This window comes from Arachis duranensis, chromosome 9 (assembly GCF_000817695.3).
Source record: "Arachis duranensis cultivar V14167 chromosome 9, aradu.V14167.gnm2.J7QH, whole genome shotgun sequence".
In the NCBI taxonomy this organism is placed as follows: Eukaryota; Viridiplantae; Streptophyta; class Magnoliopsida; order Fabales; family Fabaceae; genus Arachis; species Arachis duranensis.
In genome coordinates, this window is record NC_029780.3 from 37,131,208 (window position 1) to 37,147,329 (window position 16,122).

A 16,122-nucleotide genomic window follows, 5' to 3' on the forward strand; every position below is an offset into this window, starting at 1 on the left:
CTTTTGTCATGTGTTCTTAGCAAGAACAAAAACAAACCCCAAAAATTAAAACCAAACTAAGAAGAAAAAGCATGATGTGAACCAAATTGAAATCTGAAATGAAAAAAGAAACTTTCCCCAAATTGAAAAGGGGATTTTTTAGACAAACCAAACACATTAACTAAAATCGAAATCGAACCAAGAAGAAAAAGATTAATAGGAACCAATTCGATTATTTTGAAGCCAAAAAGAAAACACAACAAAATTGAAAGAAGAATTTTTTACATACCAATAATTTGAATCAAGAAGCTGAGCAGACCTAATAACAGAACCAGAGGAAGGAAAGCGCAAATTGGCGATAGACCCACTGGCAAGGGGAAGCACAACGCAGCCGGTACTGATGGGTAGAGGGGAACGTCGGCAACGATTCTAGCGCAGAGGTTTGTTTCTTGTCTCTGCTCCTTTTCTGTTCACGCGACGTAGAAAACAAATCCCAAATCTGTTTTTGGACTATTGATAAACACATATTTTATGATATATTTTATGCTTAATCTGAGTGATTTATTCAATCCTTCACCCACTTATTCATATTAATTGTATGGTTTTACTTCTCCTTCCTTATTATGTGATGTATGTGAAAAACATGTTTCCTATGCTTTTAAATTAATTATTTTAATCACCTTTAATTCCATTCGATGCTGTGATTAGTGTGTTGAGTAGTTTTAGATCTTCTAAGGCAGGAATGACTTAAAGGATGGAAAAGGAAACATACAAAAATGGAAGGAAAGCACCAAACGGAGTTTTGAAGAAACTGGCATCCACGCGATCGCATGGACGACGCGATCGCGTGCCAAGACCGAAGAGGCATCGACGCGGCCGCATGACTGACGCAACCGCGCGACTTGAGCAAATCGCATACGACGCGGACGCGTGAAAGACGCGACCGCGTGACTAGGAGAACTCCAAATGACGCGTCCGCGTGGCAGGCCACGCACCAGAAATTGCAGAAATGCTCATAGCGGATTCTGAAGCCTTTTTGGCCCAAATCCAAGTCCAGAAGTCAGAGACCAGAGGTTATAAAGTGGAGGAATGCATCCATCGAAGGAGACTCCGAATTTTCTGTTACTTTCCATGATTTAGATTTAGTTTTGAGAGAGGTTCTCTCCTCTCTCTCTCTTAGGATTAGGATTTAGGACTTCTCTTAGTTTTAGGAGTGACTCTCAATCCCAGGTTCTTTATTTTTATTCATCCCAATTTAATTTATGAACTGTTCCATGTTACAGATTACTCTTTTAAATTACTGTTATTTAAGATATTTTAGTTTAATATTGCTTCCTTTTTTTATGTTATAGTTGTTCTCAATCTGAAGACATTCTTATTCCAGTAGATACAATTTTCTTTCCTTTTGGTTTTGGTTAAATAATTGGTGACTCTAGAGTTATCAAACTCATTATTGATTGAAAATTAGATTTCTTCATTTCAATAATTCACATTCCAATAACTCTAGCCTTTCCCAAGGAAAGACTAGGACTTGAGGATTCGAATTAATTCATCCACTTAACTTACCTTCATAGTTAGAGGTTGACAAAGTGGGAGAAGAATTCAATTCTCTTCATAATTGATAAGGATAACTAGGATAAGATTTCCAGTCTTTATACCTTGCCAAGAGCTTATTTTACAATTATTTATTTATTTTTATTGCTTTGAAAATATACCTGTGCCCATTGCCCAACTTCCAAAATCCCAATTTACAAACTCATAACCAATAATAAGAATATACTTCCCTGCAATTCCTTGAGAAGACGACCCGAGGTTTAAATACTCGGTTATCAATTTTAAAGGGGTTTGTTACTTGTGACAACCAAAACGTTTGTACGAAGGGATTTCTGTCGGTTTAGAGACTATATCTACAACGCGACTATTTTTATGAAATTCTTTACTGGAAAAAATCTTAACGTCAAAATGGCGCCGTTGCTGGGGAATTGCAAACGTGTGCCTTATTATTGGTTATTGTAAATATTTTCCTAAAAAAAATAAATAAAATATTTTTCTTTACTTGTTTATTTGTTTTCTCTTTTTCCCCCTTATTTCGAGGATCTAATCAACCCTTTAGGCAACAACACCCTCCAAGATATCATGGACAACGACCATTCTACAATGCATACCCAGCTGAAAGATATGGTGGACAACCTTGTAACTACCAACAAGCCCCACCCCGTGCCTATAGACCATCCTCTCAACATGACCTCGAACCACCACACTCACAAGCTTCTTTTCGCCATTCGCCACCATACGATCCTTATCCACCCCAATACCAATCCAATTACTCCCAAGAACCACCACTCTCCCATACACATAACCCATGTCCATCAAAGTCAGAATCACCGGTTAGCCTCAAAGAATCAATGAAACAATGTACCGTACTCCTTCATCAACTGGAGCAAGCAATGGTGGAGAAGCTAAAGCAATTATCTTCCGGACGTTCAACCCCTCAACAGACCCCCATGGCCTTATGTGGAGAATCTAATGAAGAACGTGTTGTGAAGAAGACACAAGAAACTCCAGTGAACAGCATAGAGCATAACCTCATACCAGAACAAGTAGAGAAGCTGTCACTGCAGAAGAAGAAGAGTCGGTTGTTGTGGAGAACTCCGTCAAGGATGTTACAATTGACGCTGAGGAGGATTTTGCACCGCCTCCACTGCAAATATCTTATGAAGAACTGAACAGAATAACCCAGGACACAGGTTTCTTTGATGATGATGATCACGAGTCCTATTTTCTTAGCGGCGAACTTGCATCCACAAGTGATTTCTTTGAGACAGAAGAATCTTCCCCGAGTGAATATGAAGATGATGCTAAGGTAGATCTTTCTCAACCTCCAATATATGAGTTGAGCGATGATGAGGGAGAAATTGAAGACTGTGATCAAGAGATGGTTGAAGTGGAAGAATTCACAGAAGATTATAAGAGTAGAACTTACAGAACCACTGGAAACACCTATCCCAAGGCCGTTACCGCCCACCACAAACTACAAGTGGGTAAGATCCTTGTCTTTTATCTTCAATATTCCACTTGAATATGGTTTGCTTGAAACAGATGGCCAGCTTAGAGCTCTCTGCGGCTTCAAGAGTAAAAGGGAAATGGCTCATACTCAGAGCCGGTGCACAAGGTTCAATAAGGTTCCACGCTTCAACTCGAAGTGCAAGGATTGGTATCATGCTCAATTGAGTGGATCACGGAGAACGTTTGGCCACCGTGGTGAAAATCTAATTTCCAAACCGCCCAAATGGAAAAGTATAGATCAAAACGAAAGCGGATTTGGAACCAAAGTTTGGGATCCTGGAAAATATTCTGATATTGATCACCCCGGGAGCCTGAAAATCTGTTTGAAGCTGCTCAGAAGCTTCACATACCTAGTTTGGGACCCCGGAGGCTATTAGCATTCCAAGCATTGGTGGAGATTTTTGGATAAATTCAAACACAAGCCGCCATAACAGGAAGCTCAACCAACGTCCAACTTAAGGACTTTAACCAAAAGTGCTAGGTGGGAGACAACCCACCATGGTATGATCGTTCCTTTTTCATTTTTTTATTTAGTTTTAGTTGTTTTCAATTTTATTTTATTTTTCATTGAACCTAGAATTACTCATAACATTCATACCATTTTGCACTCTGCATACTGCATAATTACATATTTCAAAAAAAAGGGGCGTGCGACGCGACCGCATCAATCATGCGATCGCGTCAATTGCGATAAAACACCCCCCACGCGTCCGCGTCCATCACGCGGTCGCGTGCCCTGGAGATCGGCGTATACCACCAATGCCCAGAAAGTTGGGCTGGACTCGTGCTGCCCTTGTGCTTTTCTCGCAAAATACCCACGGGATCGCGTGCCTGACGCGATCGCATCACATGTACATATCCAATTTCACGCGACCGCGTCGCGTGGACTGCACAACACCCTAGAAGGAGACAGAGAGTTGCACTGAAACGACGTTGGAATTGTGCGTCTAGCACAAATTCTAGTGACGTGATCGCGTGACCCACGCGATTGCGTCCACCCCTTTCCTACCCCTTCCATGCGATCGCGCGATCCACGCGATCGCGCCCACCCATTTTTCACCCCTACCACGCAACCGCGTGCCCCACATGGCCGCGTGGGTTTCAAACTATAACCCCTCCGCCACGCGAACCCTATCAGTCGCGCGCCCACCCCCTCCCTCTTCCCCCTCTCTCCTTCCTCTACCCTCCACCACCACCCAGCCACCACCGACACCACCCGGACGCCGCCGACCACCCAGACGCCGCCGCCATCTACCCCCTCTCTCCTCTTCCCTTCTTTCTTCTTCTTTCTTCTTTCCCCCCTCCTCCGCCACTGCTCACCTCCGCGCCACCGCACGCCGCCGCCACCGCCCCACCGCAACCCCCCTTCAACCAGCAACACCACCCCTTCCCCTACCCCCAGCTACCTCTCTGCCCCACTCTCCTCCTCCGCCTACCAGGTTCCGCAACACGCAAACCCTTTTATCCGTTCGTAGTTTTTCTTAATTTTTCCGTTTTATGTTCATGTTTAGGCTAGTTAGATATGCATGTTGTAGTGGATTTTAGGTTGTTAGGTAGCCTAGGATTTGGTTAGTGGATTTAGGTCTGTTTACTTACACTGTTCATGTTTCTGTTTTATCATATCTGCAATTCTGCTGTTGCTGTACCCTTGTTCATTTGCTGTGATTTCCTGCATTTGGTGCTTATTACTCTGAATTTTCATGTTTATATTCATTATCTGTACCTGCAGCTTAATTTTTAATTCATATGCACTGCTTTGATTGCGGGTTTATTTTTCAGGATACTCAATATTTAGCCGGAATGCTGCCCAAATTTTATAAAATATTTTCATTCATGTTTTGGTTTGGCATTTTGAACTCTGTTTTACTCTGCTTTACCTGAACCATTTCATGAATGCCAGGGCATGCTCTATTATCCTCCTTGATTTCCTGGTTTATAAACAACATCTGTGATGTTCTGATTCCAATTCTTCTTTATATCTCTTTGAATCAGCATCCAATTGTTTTCCTTGTTTGGTTATGAGTTACTTCTATTCCTACCTGTGAATCCTTGTTACATGGAATATTTCCTTTATGCCACTTACTTTAACCACATTTTACTGACTCCCTAATTTTACTTTACTAACTCTTTTTCAAATTCTAACCATACTAACTTTTTATAATCTCTTTTCTGACTTTTCACTTTCCTCTAACTTTTTAACCATGGCATAATGACAATTTTTCTATTTAACTTGAATTCTACTACATTTTGGATTGTAAATTATTCCTTTCAAACCTTTAAACTTCTATACAATCCTTCTTGCTCATTTACCTAACTCATTTGCCTCATTCTCATTCTCCTTTACCGCTTTGAGTTTTCTTTGTTTAATTGCCTATTTGTTTTCCTATTTTTATATTTCCTAGTTTTCTGTTTTTCAAGATGTCTACCTCACAGAGAAAAGAAAAAGGCAAGACTACTGGCAAGCGCAAAAGAGGAGACCCCTCCCAGTCCATCATAGATCTAATGCATGATTCCTCATGGCGGGAGAAGAACTTTACCAGCAGGAAAAAGCTGACCAGCTGCTCCCTGCCAATGATTCCATCAAATTTGCAAACCGGTACTGTGAGCTGAAGTATCCGGCATTTGCAGACTCCAGAAACCTATACCTGGAGAGGACTCTGAGGATCCTAGGAGAACTCCAGCAATACACCACTGAGCAAATCAAACAAAGGGGCTAGTTCTTTCTGGAAAGAGCACTGACAGAGGTCAATGCATCTTGGGTTAGGGAATTCTACTGCAACTTCTATATCACTACCCTAGAAGCAGTGAACCTGTGAGGCAAGCAAATTCTGGTCACTGAAGAGGCCATAGAGGACATCCTACAGCTCCCACCTAAGTCCGACCAGCCTGATGGTTACAAAAAGGCTGAGGAGGACATGCGTTTCTTGAGGTTTGATTGGGATGTTGTCAGGGCAAGGATAGCCCTGGACCTGACTGTTCCTTGGGAAATGGGTCAGGACACCACCTTGCCCAAGGGTATCAAGCGGGCGTACCTAAATGATGAGGCTCGGTTATGGCATCAGATCCTGAGTAATTATGTGATGCCGAGTACTCATGAGACAGAGATTCCAGCTGCTATGATCACCCTCCTATGGTGTGTGATGGAGGGTAAGGACCTGTACTTGCCACGCTTTATCCGGCATTATATGGCCAGGGTCCACGTCCGAGGCACTCTTCCCTTTCCTTATCTGGTTACACAACTAGGCCGTCGAGCTGACGTGCCATGGGATGATGCCGATGAGAGACCACCGGCTGCGGACTGCAGGAAGATCATTCCTCACAGTAGGAACTTCCTTGCTTTGGGCTATAGACCACCACCTTTCACTGCTACTGATGAGACAACCCCACCGTCTGCCGGACCCTCTTCTTCCACAGCTACCCCTGCTGCCACCACTGCACCTCCACCTACCTCAGAGCCAGTCTACCGCCTTGTGCACCGCTTATTTCGACAGCTTGATCAGATGGAGCGCCGTAACCAGCGCCGGTATGAGCATTTGAAGCTGATGATCCGACAGGGCAGTGACATCCCCTCCGAGCCTGACTCACCATCAGAGCCATCCGAGGAGGAGGCGGATGAGCACGAGGAGGAGACCCATCCGCAGGCAGGCATAGAGCAGGCTACTCCCCAGGCAGAGGTTCCACATCAGATTGAGGCCGCAGATCCTGAGATTCCGATCCAGTCAGCACCTCTTCTACAACAGCCAGATCCTCAGCCCACTACCACCGGGACTCCAGCTACCATCCCTACCAGTGATGACACCCCTTCACACCCAGCTTGACTGAGCATCAGGGACGATGCTTCACTTTAAGTGTGGGGAGGTCGCCATCTCTGGCGTTTTATTTTGGTGAACCACTACATCTCTTTTTCTTTTATTCTGGATATTTTTCTGTATTTTTCTTTTTATTGTTATTTTCTGAGTACTTATACATTGCTACTTTGATGTATTTCTACTCTATTTCTGCATTTTGCATTTTTAGTTCATATTTTAGCTATTTAGTTTATTTTAAGTCATTTAGTTTAGTTTGCAATTCTAACTTATTAGTGGATTAATTAGTATAGTTTACCCTTTTTAGCATAAGATAGCATAGTCTAAATTGAAAAATATAAAAAGGAAGTAAGCTAGGAAATTGAACATAACAGATTTAAATCCATAAACCTTGTGTATAGAGCATTACATCATATAGTTAAGTTGACAATATTTCATCAAGGAGGAACACTAAAACCTTAAAGGCCACCTAAGACAATTTTTTTTATGAGAATAATGGGAAATTTTAACTAAACCCCCATGACATACATGAGTGATATATGATTTATGAGTTTGAGAACATACAGCCTGTAAGTTTTGAGCTTAATTGTATTGTTACATTTAAACCATAATATTTTATTCCTATGTGTTCCACTATTCTTTTCTATTCTGGTGTTCTTTACTTTGTTTTAATCTATATGTCCAGTTATAAAATATAGATACATACCAAGAGAGTGATTGAGGCCTTGTTTGATTTTAACTCACTATCCCAAATAAAGCCTACCTTTTATGCCATCCTTGTTAGCCCCTTTGAACCTTTTAATCCCCTTTTGTTCTATTTAGCCACACTAGTAGCCTTAAGCAGAAAAACAAAATAAAATCCCAAGTTGAATCCTTGGTTAGCTTAAGATAGAAATTGTGTAATTAATTAAGTGTGGAGAAAATTTATGGGAACATGGATGACAGAAACAAGGGTAGAACAAAATTGAAAAGAAATTAAGAATTTTTGGGAAACATGCTCATGTGAAATTAAAATGATTAATTACCATGTGCATTAAAAAAATGCAAATTAAAGCAAATGCACATGGTGTAAGAACAAAATATGAGCATGTGACATAAAAAGTGGGAATTATAGGAAAATGGGTAAAGAAGCTTTACTTTAGAAATTATGTGTGTTAGGTGAGATCTTAGACTAATTAAGGATTCACTTATTAGCTCACTTAGCCTTATACATATACCCTTTCCTTTACCTTGGCCCCATTACAACCTTAATTAAAGACCTCATGATTTTTGGTATGTCTATATTTTATAATTGTTGATTGGTTAGATGAAAAACAAAGTTATAGAAAATAAGGATAAAAAAGAAGAATAGAGTGATTAACCCAATAAACACTGAGTGACTAGAGAGTAAACATAAAATCCAGTGAGGGTTCACTAACTCATTAACTATATATATATATATATATATGACTCCTTGAGAATGCGAATTGATTTAACTACATGTAAGCTTTACATATGAGTGAATGAAATTAGAATTGCATCATGCATTTAGTTAGCTGCATTTAGATTAAAATTGCATTGCATGGCATTCAACCACTTCAAAACCTTACTTTTTACCTTGGACATAGCATGAGGACATGCTATTACTTAAGTGTGGGGAGGTTGATAAACACATATTTTATGATATATTTTATGCTTAATCTGAGTGATTTATTCAATCCTTCACCCACTTATTCATATTAATTGTGTGGTTTTACTTCTCCTTCCTTATTATGTGATGTATGTGAAAAACATGTTTCCTATACTTTTAAATTAATTATTTTAATCACCTTTAATTCCATTCGATGCCGTGATTAGTGTGTTGAGTAGTTTCAGATCTTCTAAGGCAGGAATGACTTAAAGGATGGAAAAGGAAACATACAAAAATGGAATGAAAGCGCAAAACGGAGTTTTGAAGAAACTGGCATCCACGCGATCGCATGGACGACGCGATCGCGTGCCAAGAGCGAAGAGGCATCGATGCGGCCGCATGACTGACGAGACCGCGCGACTTGAGCAAATCGCATACGACGCAGACGCGTGAACGACGCGACCGCTGACTAGGAGAACTCTGAATGACACGACCGCGTGACCCACACGGAGGCGGGACAGAGGCCACGCACCAGAAATTGCAGAAACGCTCATAGCGGATTCTGAAGCCTTTTTGGCCCAAATCCAAGTCCAGAAGTTAGAGACCAGAGGTTATGAAGTGGAGGAATGCATCCATCGAAGGAGACTCCGAATTTTTTGTTACTTTCCATGATTTAGATTTAGTTTTGAGAGAGGTTCTCTCTTCTCTCTCTCTTAGGATTAGGATTTAGGACTTCTCTTAGTTTTAGGAGTGACTCTCAATCCTAGGTTCTTTATTTTTATTCATCCCAATTTAATTTATGAACTGTTCCATGTTACAGATTACTCTTTTAAATTAATGTTATTTAAGATATTTTAGTTTAATATTGCTTCCTTTTATTTATGTTATTGTTGTTCTCAATCTGAAGACATTCTTATTCCAGTAGATACAATTTTCTTTCCTTTTGGTTTTGGTTAAATAATTGGTAACATTTAACTTACCTTCATAGTTAGAGGTTGACAAAGTGGGAGAAGAATTCAATTCTCTTCATAATTGATAAGGATAACTAAGATAAGATTTCTAGTCTTTATACCTTGCCAAGAGTTTATTTTACAGTTATTTATTTATTTTTATTGCTTTGAAAATATACCTGTGCCCATTGCCCAACTTCCAAAACCCCAATTTACAAACTCATAACCAATAATAAGAACATACTTCCCTGCAATTCCTTGAGAAGACGACCCGAGGTTTAAATACTCGGTTATCAATTTTAAAGGGGTTTGTTACTTGTGACAACCAAAACGTTTGTACGAAGGAATTTCTGTCGGTTTAGAGACTATATTTACAACGCGACTATTTTTATGAAATTCTTTACTGGCAAAAATCTTAACGTCAACTATACATACCCATATCAAGAAGAAAAACATCAATTTGAACCAAATTGAAAATTGAAACCTAGAAGAAAACTCAACCAAATTAAAAGAGGGATTAGCAAACCTAATGAAGGGGTGCGCGCAATGATGGAGGAAGGGGGAGCGGCTCAGTGATTGATACAGTAATGGGGATGAAGACACTACTGGAATTGACAGAGGGGAGCACCACGATGGTGAGGATTTCAGAGAAGTGGTTTGCGCCCTTACACAATTGACTTCACGAGAAAAAAGAGAGTGGAGATTGCGCGATATTAATAAAGCTCTTATGGAATTGATTTCCAGTGTTAATTAGATTGCTACCACAACCGCAGCTAAGTTGCCAATTTGTAGCGATTATGTGAACGGCCACAAATTTTCTGCCACCATCTTCTGCTTTTCTTGTAGTGTATATTCGTCGCTAAATCCACTGGTAATTAGCGGCAGATGAAAATCTAACAGTAAATAGTTACCAGCGGGGTTTATATCGTTGGATTTATTCCGTCACTAAATCCGATGGTAAACATCATTTTTCTTGTAGTGGTTTGAATTTAAATGTATTGTACGAGTTTTGAATTTGATTTTATTATTTTAATGAATCTATTTCATTTCCAGTTTTAGTGTATTTTAGATTCTAATATGGTTTATTTTGGAATGATTTTGGCATATTTCAGTTTGGATGGGATGTTGATGAGCAACTTGTTTCAAAGGTTGGGATGACTTTTAACATGATTGAAGAAGCTGAAAAATTCTACAAAAATTATTTTAAACTTGTAAATTTTTCTACAAAAATTCAGAACACAAATAAGAAGGAAAATAAAATTAAGAACCAATTGATTACATGTACCAGAGAAGAGAAATGCAAATCGAATATATCTCTGATGCACAATTAATTTTAATCCTCTCTTATTACCATTTGATGCCTTGATATGTGTGTTAAGTGATTTCAGGGTTTATAGGTCAGGAATGGCTTAGAGGATGAAAAAGAAGCATGCAAAAGTGGAAGGAATACAAGAAGTTGAAGAATTACTAATGCTGTTAGCTCTGACCTCTTCATACTCAATCGATCATAACTTGAGCTACAGAGGTCCAAATGAGGCGGTTTTAGTTGCGTTAAAAAGTTAACATCCGGGGCTTCAAAATGATATAAAATTTACCATACTTGCCTAGCGTTTAGAGATGCACACGTGTTCTTCATGTGTATGCATGGATCGTGCGAAAGTTCATCGACGCGTACGTGTGCCTGACGCGTACGCGTGACGGAGCCACGTGCTGTACGTATCAGAAATTGCTAGGGGCGATTTCTGGGCTATTTTTGGCCCAGTTTCAAACCTGAAAACACTGTTTAGAGGCTACAAAGTGGAGGAATCAAGACACAACTTCTCATTCACATAATTTTAGGTTTTAGATGTAGTTTCTAGAGACAGAGGCTCTCTCCTCTCTCCTCTCTCTAGGTTTTAGGGTTTATCTTAGTTTTAGGTTTAATTCCACTCAAATTCAGGTTCAATGTTCCTTTAATTTAGTTTCTCTTTTACTTTTATTTGCTCTAGCATTCTAGTTTATTTATTTTCCTTGTTGATTCCTTTATGTTGACAATTTAGTTTATGAACTCTTCATGTTACATTTAATTTTTTATTAATGCAATTTGAGGTATTTTATGTTTTATTGCTTCTTCCTACAATTGTTAGTCATTTATGTTTGCAATTGGTTATTTAGATTTATTTTCCTTGTTAATTTTCTATGCTTTTATTTTATACCTACTAAGTGTTTAATAAAATGCTTGGAAGGATGTTAGAGTAGAATTTTATGTTCTTGGCTTGGGAAGATAACTTAGGAATTCTTGAGTCACTAATGTCCAAGTGATTGATAATTGATAGCCATTAACTCTAACTTCCATTACTTCAATTAGTGAATAGCTAGGACTTATGGACTTGGATTGATATAGCTCACTTGACTTTCCTTTACTTGTTAGAGGATGACTTAGTGGGATTGATCCTTACAATTATCATGTTGTGGTTAGTGATAAGGATAGAGATCCTTGACCACCAACCCTTGCCAAGACCGTTTTTATCATTTAATTTCTACTGCAATTTACTTTCCTTGTTTCTCATTCAAAACCCCAAAAATATACTTTTCCATAACCAATTATAAGTACATTTCCCTGCAATTCCTTGAGAGACGACCCGAGGTTTGAATACTTCAGTTATTATTTTTTTAGGAGTTTGTTACTTGTGATAACCAAACTTTTGTATGAAGGGATTATTGTTGGTCTAGAAACTATACTTGCAATGAGAGTTTATTGTAAAAGTCTAGATCACACAAAAGTCCGATCATCAAAATGGCACCGTTGCTAGGGAATTACAAACGTGTGCCTTATTATTGGTTATTGTAAATATTTGCTTTTTACTTGTTTGTTAGTTTTTGTTAGTTTTAGGACTTTGTTGCTTATTTTTATTGGTTTTGTTTTTATTTTCTCTTACTACTATGAATTCTCACAACTTCGGCTATGAGTTTGGTTCTAATTATGTTGTAGGAAATGGAAATTACAATAAGAACATGCATCAAGGATGGGACAATCAAGGGTGGGAGGAGCCTCAAGCTTATGGACAACCTTCATGGCATCAACCTCCACCAGCATACTATGACCAAGCGCACTTCCAAGAGGCATACCAAGATAATGGCTATGGTGAGCACCCTTTTGATTATCAACAACCACCACCGTATGCCTATGAATCCCCTCCTCAACATAATTTTGAACCACCATACTCACAAGCCCCTTACCACCAAACACCCCCATATGACCCTAATCCTTACCCACCATACCAAGAGCCTTATGAGCCATAGTTAGAACCACCCCTATTCCAACACAATTACTCCCAAGAATCACCACCTCAATATACACCATCTCCACACCCTTATCAAGAAGAACCACCTCCGTATTATGAGCCCTTTCTCCCAACAAATGAACCCTCCTATCTATCCCAAGCTCCCATAGATGATACCTTTAGTGTTACCTGCCAAGGGCAAAAAGAGCTTCCAACCACACTTATGTATACTCTCATTGGTCTCACCTCTAAAATCCAAAATCTTATATCCCGCATGGACCAACCCTCTACCTCCACTATTCAACCTTCAAACTTTAGTGCACCACCACCCTCCATGCAAGAATACCCATATCCATCAATCCAAGAGCAGCATGACCCCAATGATGCTACTGACCCAGAGCAAGAGCAAAGAGATCGTCTTAGGGACGTAATTGATCAATTTCACGCACACATACTTCAAGAGAAGCAAGAGGAGGCCCAAAAGGTGGAGGTAGGAGTGACCCTTGAAGATGAAGTAGTTGACGAATTAGTGAAGGTTGAACAAGAGGAAAGCTTCATCATTGAAGACAACTCTACACTAAGTGACATCAAGGAGGAGTGTGATTTTGTATTAGAGCAAGTGGAGAAAGCCAAAATTATCAAAAAAGCCGAAGTGGTTGAAGACTTAGGAGATGCAGAACCTCCGTGGGAGATTCAAGTCATAGAGCCTCCTTCCAAGATGTTTGATATTTATGTTGAGGAGGGTGTGCAACCTCCGAGGCATATCAAGGTTGAAAGCTTTGAAGAGGTTGATCAAGAGATGGATTCAATCATTGATGAATTCTTATCTACAATTAAATCCTCTCCCATGCCCTTGGTAAGAAATGGAGAAGAGATTGAATTGGAAGAAAGCTACCAAGAGGAAGAGGTTGAAATTGAAGAAGCTTGCAAAGAGGTGAAAGTTGTCAAGAAAGACCACAAGGGAGTGGAGCTTGCAAGATCATTAGAAACACCTCTCCCAAAGCCATTACCATCCAATACAATATTCAAGTGGGTAAATTCTTATCCGTAACCTTTACTTTCCTACTTGAATATGGTTTACTTGAGACGGATGGTCAACTTAGAGCTCTTTGTGGCATTAAGAGTAAGAGGGAGACGGTTAGGGGTAGGAGTTGTCAGGCAAGGTTCAATATGGTTACATGCTCCAATTTAAAGTGCAAAGATCGGTGTAGAGCTCGATTGAATGGGTCTAGGAAGATGTCTTGGTGCATAAATGAGAATTCTTCAACCTTGTCACCCAAATGGAAGCATGAAGATCAAGAAGAAAGGGTGATGACCAATAAGGTTTGGGACCCCGGAGGCTATTGGAATTGTAAGCATTGGTGGGGATTTTTGGATGAGTTCAAGCATAAGCCACCATAACAAGGAGCTCACCAAATGTCCAACTTAAGGACAATAACTAAAAGTGCTATGTGGGAGACAACCCACCATGGTATGATCATCCCTTTTTATTCTTAGTTTTATTTTATTTTATTTTTATCAATGTTAATTCATAAATTCTGCATCATCACCTGCATTTTGCATAAAAAAAGCATTCGATGCGCAAGCGTCTATGACGCATACGCAACATGCGTGAATGCGAACAATATTTGGATTGAACAGAGAGTTCTGTGGGAGGTGTGCTGGAAGAGTGCCTTACGCACGAGCAAGCCCACGCGTACGCGTATATCACGCGTGTGTGTCACTTGCAGTTTTGGCACACCACGCGTAAGGGTCTAGGACGTGCACGCGTGCATCAGGAAATTGGCGTAAATATGTTTTAAATAGAAAGTTGTGATGGCTTGGCACTGGCATCGTGTGGGAGGCACCAATCCACTCATGCGTACGCGTCCCTGACGTGTACGTGTCCCTAACGTGTACACGTCCCTCTCGTTCTCAGACCACCCACGTGTGCACGTGCCTGACGCGCACGCGTCGTATGCAAATTTTGATTCCTATGCTATGCGAACAGAGAGTTGTGCGTGTGCGCGGCGGGCTTCACGTGACTGGCACACCCATGGGCACGCGTACGCGTGGCAGACGCTTACGCTTCACCTTCACTTTCGCGCGACCCACGCGTCTGTGTGGGGTACGCTTGCACGTCACCCGCGCCGCATCACTAAACCAGCGCGTCGCCCAGTTTCACTTTTCCCTCCTCCCAAATCCTAATTCTCTCTCAATCCTAATTCTTTCTTCTCCTCCCTTCTCATCCTTATTCTCTCCCATTCTCTTTTACATACTGCATTTGCATACTTTCCTTCATTGCATTTTAATTTTATTCATATTTTTATCCCCTTTTCTAATTTCCTATTTTGCCATTGGTGTTGAATGTTCTTATTCAACTGTTGCATCTTTTCTTGAATTACTTTGGTGCTTCATGACTTGTTTTAAACTATTGGGTGTTATTAATTATAAGTCAATGCTAATTTTTATGATACTTGTATTCCATTTGCATTGATATGCACTTATATTGTCTTTTATTACCCACTCTCTTCCCCATTATTGCAATTTTTGCACTATTCCTACGCCATTTACTTCTACTATTTTCTCACTTGCATGTTGTAGTTACTGATGAGCGGATAATTTATATGCTTTTTGGCTTTATTTTTAGTATGTTTTTAGTATGTTTTAGTTAGTTTTTATTATATTATTACTATTTTTTATTTAAAATTCACTTTTTTGGACTTTACTATGAGTTTGTGTGTTTTTCTGTGATTTCAGGTATTTTCTGGCTGAAATTGAGGGACCTGAGCAGAAATCTGATTCAGAGGCTGAAAAGGACTGCAGATGCTGTTGGATTCTGACCTCCCTGCACTTGAAGTGGATTTTCTGGAGCTACAGAAGCTCAATTGGCACGCTCTCAATTGCTTTGGAAAGTAGACATCCTGAGATTTCTAGCAATGTATAATAGTCTATACTTTTCCCGAGATTTGATGGCCCAAACAGGCGTTCCAATTCAGCTCAAGAATTCTGGCGTAAAACGCCGGAACTGGCACAAGGATGGGAGTTAAACGCCCAAACTGGCACAAAAGCTGGCGTTTAACTCCAAGGAAAGTCTCTACACATGAAAGCTTCAATGCTCAGCCCAAGCACACACCAAGTGGGCCTGGAAGTGGATTTTTATGTCATTTACTCATCTTTGTAAACCCTAAGCTACTAGTTCTCTACAAATAGGACCTTTTGCTATTGTATTTAGGGAGATATTTCGATCATGTTTTGATGATTGAACCCTCTTTGGGAGGCTGGCCATTTGGCCATGCCTAGACCTTGTTCTTATGTATTTTCAACGGTGGAGTTTCTACACACCATATATTAAGGTGTGGAGCTCTGCTGTACCTCGAGTATTAATGCAATTACTATTGTTCTTCTATTCAATTCGGCTTATTCTTGTTCTAAGATATCACTTGTTCCTCAACTTGATGGATGTGATT